The sequence below is a fragment of the Mercenaria mercenaria genome, chromosome 12 (genome assembly GCF_021730395.1).
Source record: "Mercenaria mercenaria strain notata chromosome 12, MADL_Memer_1, whole genome shotgun sequence".
Lineage (NCBI taxonomy): Eukaryota > Metazoa > Mollusca > Bivalvia > Venerida > Veneridae > Mercenaria > Mercenaria mercenaria.
The window spans coordinates 51,192,842-51,199,054 of record NC_069372.1 but is presented as its reverse complement, the minus strand read 5'-3'; positions in this window follow the sequence as shown (position 1 = coordinate 51,199,054).

The following is a 6,213-nucleotide window of genomic DNA, read 5'->3' as shown; positions in this document are numbered from 1 at the left end:
CCTGATTTTTAATTTTTGATTTTGTTCGGTTTAATGTCACAGGTCATATGGCGACTTTCCGAAGGGTACCACAGGTGGCCCTCCGGACATTAATTCATCACGGGCGGGCACCTGGAACCACATACTTTTCTGTTTGCCAGCTGGATGGCTTCCTCACATGAAGAATTCTACGCCCCGAGTGAGGCTAAAACATCGATCAGGGGCTAGTGATTTGAGTCAGCAACCTTAACCGTGCGGTTCCTGGAGTGATGCATTGTTCAGTTATCAGCTGGAAACTGAGGAGACAGACGGGTGTTCGCTCCTCTTCAGGAAGCTCCCAAAACCAAAATTCACAAAATACTCCTATCTGACTTTGAAAGTTAAGAATGTATAACAAGCCTTGAAGGATGAAATTATAACAATAATCTGATTTTCCATACCCAACAATCACCAGTCCCTGTATGGAACCCAACAATCACCAGTCCCTGTATGGAACCCAACAATCACCAGTCCCTGTATGGAAATCAAACCATGTTATCTAACAGAAAACATTTAATAAATGAGCATGATGTTGCTTCACAGTAATAGGTCCTTACCGTTACTCAGTCTACGATTTTTTATTCCCCGGAAATTTTTTTTTTTTTATAATTGGCACGATTTTATTTTCTATGTCAACCAATACACTATCAATGCCTGCAATGAAATAATGATCTATAATATATATAGAGAATATATCAAGACTGTCTTTCCGTACTGACTATTAAACGAGTTGAATAAAAAAGATAAAATGCGAGTCTAGTTTTAATTTTAAAGAGTGTAACAAATTAAATGTGGAAAGACAAAAACGTAATGAAAACCAAATGACCTAGGACAAACTGTCTTCAGTCAATCATCAGGGCTAACATGATTCGTGGAAGAATTGTCTAGGATTTAAAACTATGACATTCCTATTGGAACTATTGTGCTTTGCAGATTATACGAACTGACATGACAACACTGATCAAAACATCTATAGATATTTTACTAAATAATTTATTCCTTTCAGGTATCTAGTGTTCAGCATCTAAATATAGATTTTTTTCTGAGTTTATCTACTCTCACAAAAGTTTCTCAATCAACAAGTTATTTCAGTCCTTTTTCAATTCCATTACGTCAATAAATTTACAAGTTGGATGCATGCAAAGCATTACAGATATAAACAAGAAGGATCGGAGGACAGCAACGCTCGACAATTCAACAGCCTTGTAAATAAAAAGAGTAAAAAAAAATAATAGGTTCATGATTTTGTAAAAGTGTTAAGTAGAGTTATGGCACCTGTGCACTGCATGTCCGATTATCACAGTGATGAAGTGTGTGAAGTTTAAATCCATTCACATCAGCGGGTACTGAGATACCAGCTTACAGAAAAAAAAAAATTAACCAAAATTGCTAAGTCAAAAATGTGGCATAAATTTGCAAAAATGCGAAGTAGAGTTATGGAACCTGTGCGCAGCATGTTAGATCATCACAGTGTGTAAAGTTTCAATCCATTCCCATCAATGGGTGCCAGTTTACGTACAAAAACTTAAAAAAGCAAAACGGAGTTATGGAACCTTTGCAGTTTCAGTCAGTTTATCACAGTGCGTAAGTCCGTGAAGTTTCAATCCATTCCAAGATTACATGCAAAACTTACCCAAATCAAAACGCTAACACAGACGCCGATAGCGAAGCAAGGGCAATTTAAGTGCTATAGCTCTATATATTCTTCAAGTAGTCGAGCTAAAAGATTTATATTGAAAGAAGTGATGCAATTCCCTTGACAATTTAACATACCCATAAAACTCAAGCCTTGCAATTACTTAATACCACTTTGCAAATCTAGTGCAAAACACATGAATAATTGATGTGTATAACGCCATCAAATCTACTGACAATTGTAAAAAAAATTTGTTCAAACCAACTTCCATTTAGTTATAAATCATTCATAATGGTACATAGAAAAATCCAGCGGTCTATTTCTGCACTTCAATCTAGCATTTTTATTTTGTTAGATTACTTAAAAATAAAATTCATCTTGAATTGTTCTGTGTATTTTTTTCCGTTTATTTTCTTATTTTCCAAAGGCCAATATATCCTTTTGAAAAATATTCAATTTTGAGTTTTGTGATCACTTGGTCTTGTCTCGAGTTAGGTGCCTTTATTTAACAGTATTTCAGTTACACAATGGCACACAGGTAACCGTACCAGTGCTATATTACACAATTTAGCACAATTTAATGACCACATAATATTAAGTTTGATGACTATATGCCTGACGTTAACCTTTGGCCAACTAGCCCAACAGCAATAAGGGTAATTTATTTATGAGTTCTTAGAAGCCTAGGTCAAAGCATTTTCCAGTTATTCATCTGAAACCAATTTAAGTGTAGAGGATACTGTGGGATTGTTGACCTTTGATATGCTGACCCCTAAAACAAGAAGTTTAACAGTCAAAACCCAAGGCTACAGAAAACTATATTCAAGCTCAATAAGTTTGTGACTGTGACTTTTGGCTCACCTATTTACCACAGACAATCATCCTGTTAAATTTGTCTATTGCAGGCAAACATGTTTTCCACTTATTGATAGGAAATCAGATTTCTTGACTGACCAACCAAAATTTATGAGCACATAGGTCATAATAAATAAAACATTTCTCAAATTATGACCCGTCTCTTTTAACAAAAAGGTTTGTCTTTCAAAAATACAATTTTAATTCATTCAAATCCCATGAAATCAATTAACTTCACAAGTTCTGTTTTTTTTCGTGCAGAGCGTCAAAACTGAATTCGATAAAGTAGTTCATGCAGATCCCTCGGCAATACAATTTACTTTGAAAAGGCAAGCTTTGCAATTACCCAGTACAACTGTGTAAATCGAGTGCAAAAATATATGAATAATTGATATGTAAAACCCATCAATTCTATTGAAAATTGTAAAAATTGTTTTTGCAGACTCCAAATTTCATTTCATCATTAATAATTCATATTTGTCCAGACAAATGTTCAAATCGTCTACTATTTTAGAAGGTTTTGACATGTTTATTTTAGAAGCCAATGTAAACAGGAAATTAAACTGGAAAAGTGTCCTGAATTTTTTTTATTATTTTCAAAAGCATGAACATTCTTTTTGAAAATTATGTTCTCTTTTTTAGTGTTTGGATTGTGTGTTAAAGTGTGCATCAGATGTCGTATTCCAGTGTACGTAAGAGGGGTTGAGGTTTCGTACTTGTGCAGATACGCACACTGTTTACATACTCGTTTATATTCCCCGTTAAGTTACACTGTACCATAAACGTCAATATTTTTCCATACACTGACGCCTGAATTTCATATCGGAAGCGTGACGTAATTTAATGTGTGTCGTTGCATTAATTCTTTTATTTAGTTCAGTATTGCCAGTCTTATTCAGGCTATTGAACAATTTTATAATATTTTACATTTATACGTGTAGATTCGTATGTAATAAAATAGTTTTTATATTTGCACTCGTGCTTAAGTGGAAGAATTCAGAACCTAAAAAGTTCTAAAACAATTTAGCCGTAAACATCCCTAAATCTTAAACCGATACTTAAAAATTGCAACTTGATTACTTTTTTAGGGTTTTATTTTCAGGAAAGGACTGTTAGTACCAAGACCTGATTTAAAACATATTTCATACATGATGTCCAGTTGTTGTGTTGTTTTCAATTTTATGTATGATGTTACTCAGACAATTGACCAAATGGCACGAAAAGCGTAACCCTCACCAATCATGCTTTGAAGTTTGATTACCTTAAGCAACAGTGTTCCCTTGCTTTTGACTTGACACCTATGTATTGTGGCCGCAATTGGGATCAAGTACTGTCAATAAACAATTATACTATAAAGTTTGATAGTCATAAGCTGATACTTCTTTCATCCTTTTTCAGTTTCAATGTCACTATGACTTTGACATTTGACACACTAACCCAAAGCAGCAGAGCTCATCTAACTTCCATAGGCAATGATCTTACAAAAATTGGTAGGCCTAGGCCCAAGCATTCTCCTGTTATATTATTGGTCTGAAACGGTTCAAAGTCTCGAGGTTACTGTCGTCTTGCCATCTGACTTACTGGCCCCCAAATCAGTAAGATCATCACGAGGGGTAAATGAGAAAGAAATCTATGCGCTTCTTTATCTATACGCACTGAGATTTCTTTCACATTCACCCCTCACTTTCACATTCACCTCTCGCTTTCACATTTACTCCTCGCTTTTACATTTACCCATTTACCCCTCGCTTTCATATTCACCCCTCGCTTTCACATTCACCCCTCGCTTTCACATTCACCTCTCGCTTTCACATTTACTCCTCGCTTTCACATTTACCCATTTACCCCTCGCTTTCATATTCACCCCTCGCTTTCACATTCACCTCTCGCTTTCACATTCACCTCTCGCTTTCACATTCGTCCCTCGCTTTCACATTCACCCATCGATCTACTGACCATGGGCAATCATCCTACCAAGTCTGATGTCGCAGTAGTTCCTAGAATGTTGGAAATACTGATCAGGGACCGTTTTTGGTTACAAAGTCACCATGACTTGACATTTGACATATAGAACTGGAAAAAAGTAGGTGTCATCTACTGGTGACTGGAAATAATGAAAGCCTCAGGCAACCACGGACAATTACACAAACCCACTGACAACAGCAAACCGTTTCCAAGGGGACAGCGGGGGAGGGCATAATAAGACATTTGGTACTACATCTGTACACATACTTCTATTGAAATCCCTACCCACTATTTGTACTGCTATTTATTCATTACATCATTGCATTTCGTTGGCATAAAAATTGAGCCTCGTTCAAAACAGCTATTTTGCAGGAACATAAATTCATGGATTTTAAATTATAAATGTCAAATAATTAGGACTTTTATCTTTTCAATGAGACTGTTTTTGTGCATTGAAGAAACCATGAAACATGTAAAAATAAGTCCTCAACAAAAAGCATGTTTTCACAGATTAATTATTACATGTACTAGTAAAGTAACAATAGTTGTAATAAATAGTAAGTTCACAGTAATTACAATTACTAAATTACAAATACTAAGTTGACATTGTAATTACAATTAATAGTAAGTTCACAGCAATTATAATTATCAGTAAGTTCACAACAATTATAATTATCAGTAAGTTAACAATTATTACAATTACTAAAAATAAAAAAGGTTTTAATTACGATAACACTTGTTACAGCTACAAAATTTGATACAAGCATTGCAAAAATCTCTTACTGAATATAATGCAATCAACAGCTGTAAACAATACAGGAACAAGACAGATATAAAATTTATTCTGGGTACTTTATTGCCTGGCTGTACAGGTAAGTGGGCCTAAGTCCTAAACTTAAGGTTATTCTGAGAGTTTGGTTCGCATTTTTTTTTCAATGCAGAATTTCATTTGAACATGATTTTTGAAAGCATACTGAAACTGTTAGAAAATTTACCAATAAGAAATAAGGGCTAATTAGCATAATTCTTTGCTGAACTGATGAAGTAAGACCTGATAGAGAAGTCGCCATGTATGATAATTTCAATGCTGTATAGTGGAAAAGGGGCATAGTATAAGAACATTCTTCAATACGTAAAGAATAACATAACTGGTTCATCAGGATTAATGTAAGGATTTACATGTCTAATGATGTCTGGACATTAAAGTAAGGACTGAAAGGTCATTTTAAGTCTCGAAAAGGATATTGCCCTATGTATATAAATCAGGATATAAAAGGAATAAAATGTCCCTTTATGTTTGGATATTCCCCTATGGTTAAACAAGAACATACAAGATTTATCAAGAATGACTGGTCCGTTTAAGTCTTGATACTACCCTATATATAAACAAAAACATACATGTTATGGTAAGCTGGTCCATTTATATGTTAATAATTATACCCTCATACATAAACAAGAGTATAACATACTAGTATATCAGGGCTGCGAGTCTATTTGTGATTGGATGTCCACTTTTGCTCCGATCCAGATAATTCGCACGGACCTTATTCCGCTGGAGTTTCAAAAATGATGATATATTCAATCAAATAAATTACAATTTGATTCAAGAAAGTTCCATAGAGTTTTCAGTTTTATAAGAATATCCAAATAGGGAATATGCATAATGACGTGATAAGAACTACTTTCAAAGTTTGATATGACATAGAGTTAGCCTGTCAAATAGCCTATTGTAGAGATAG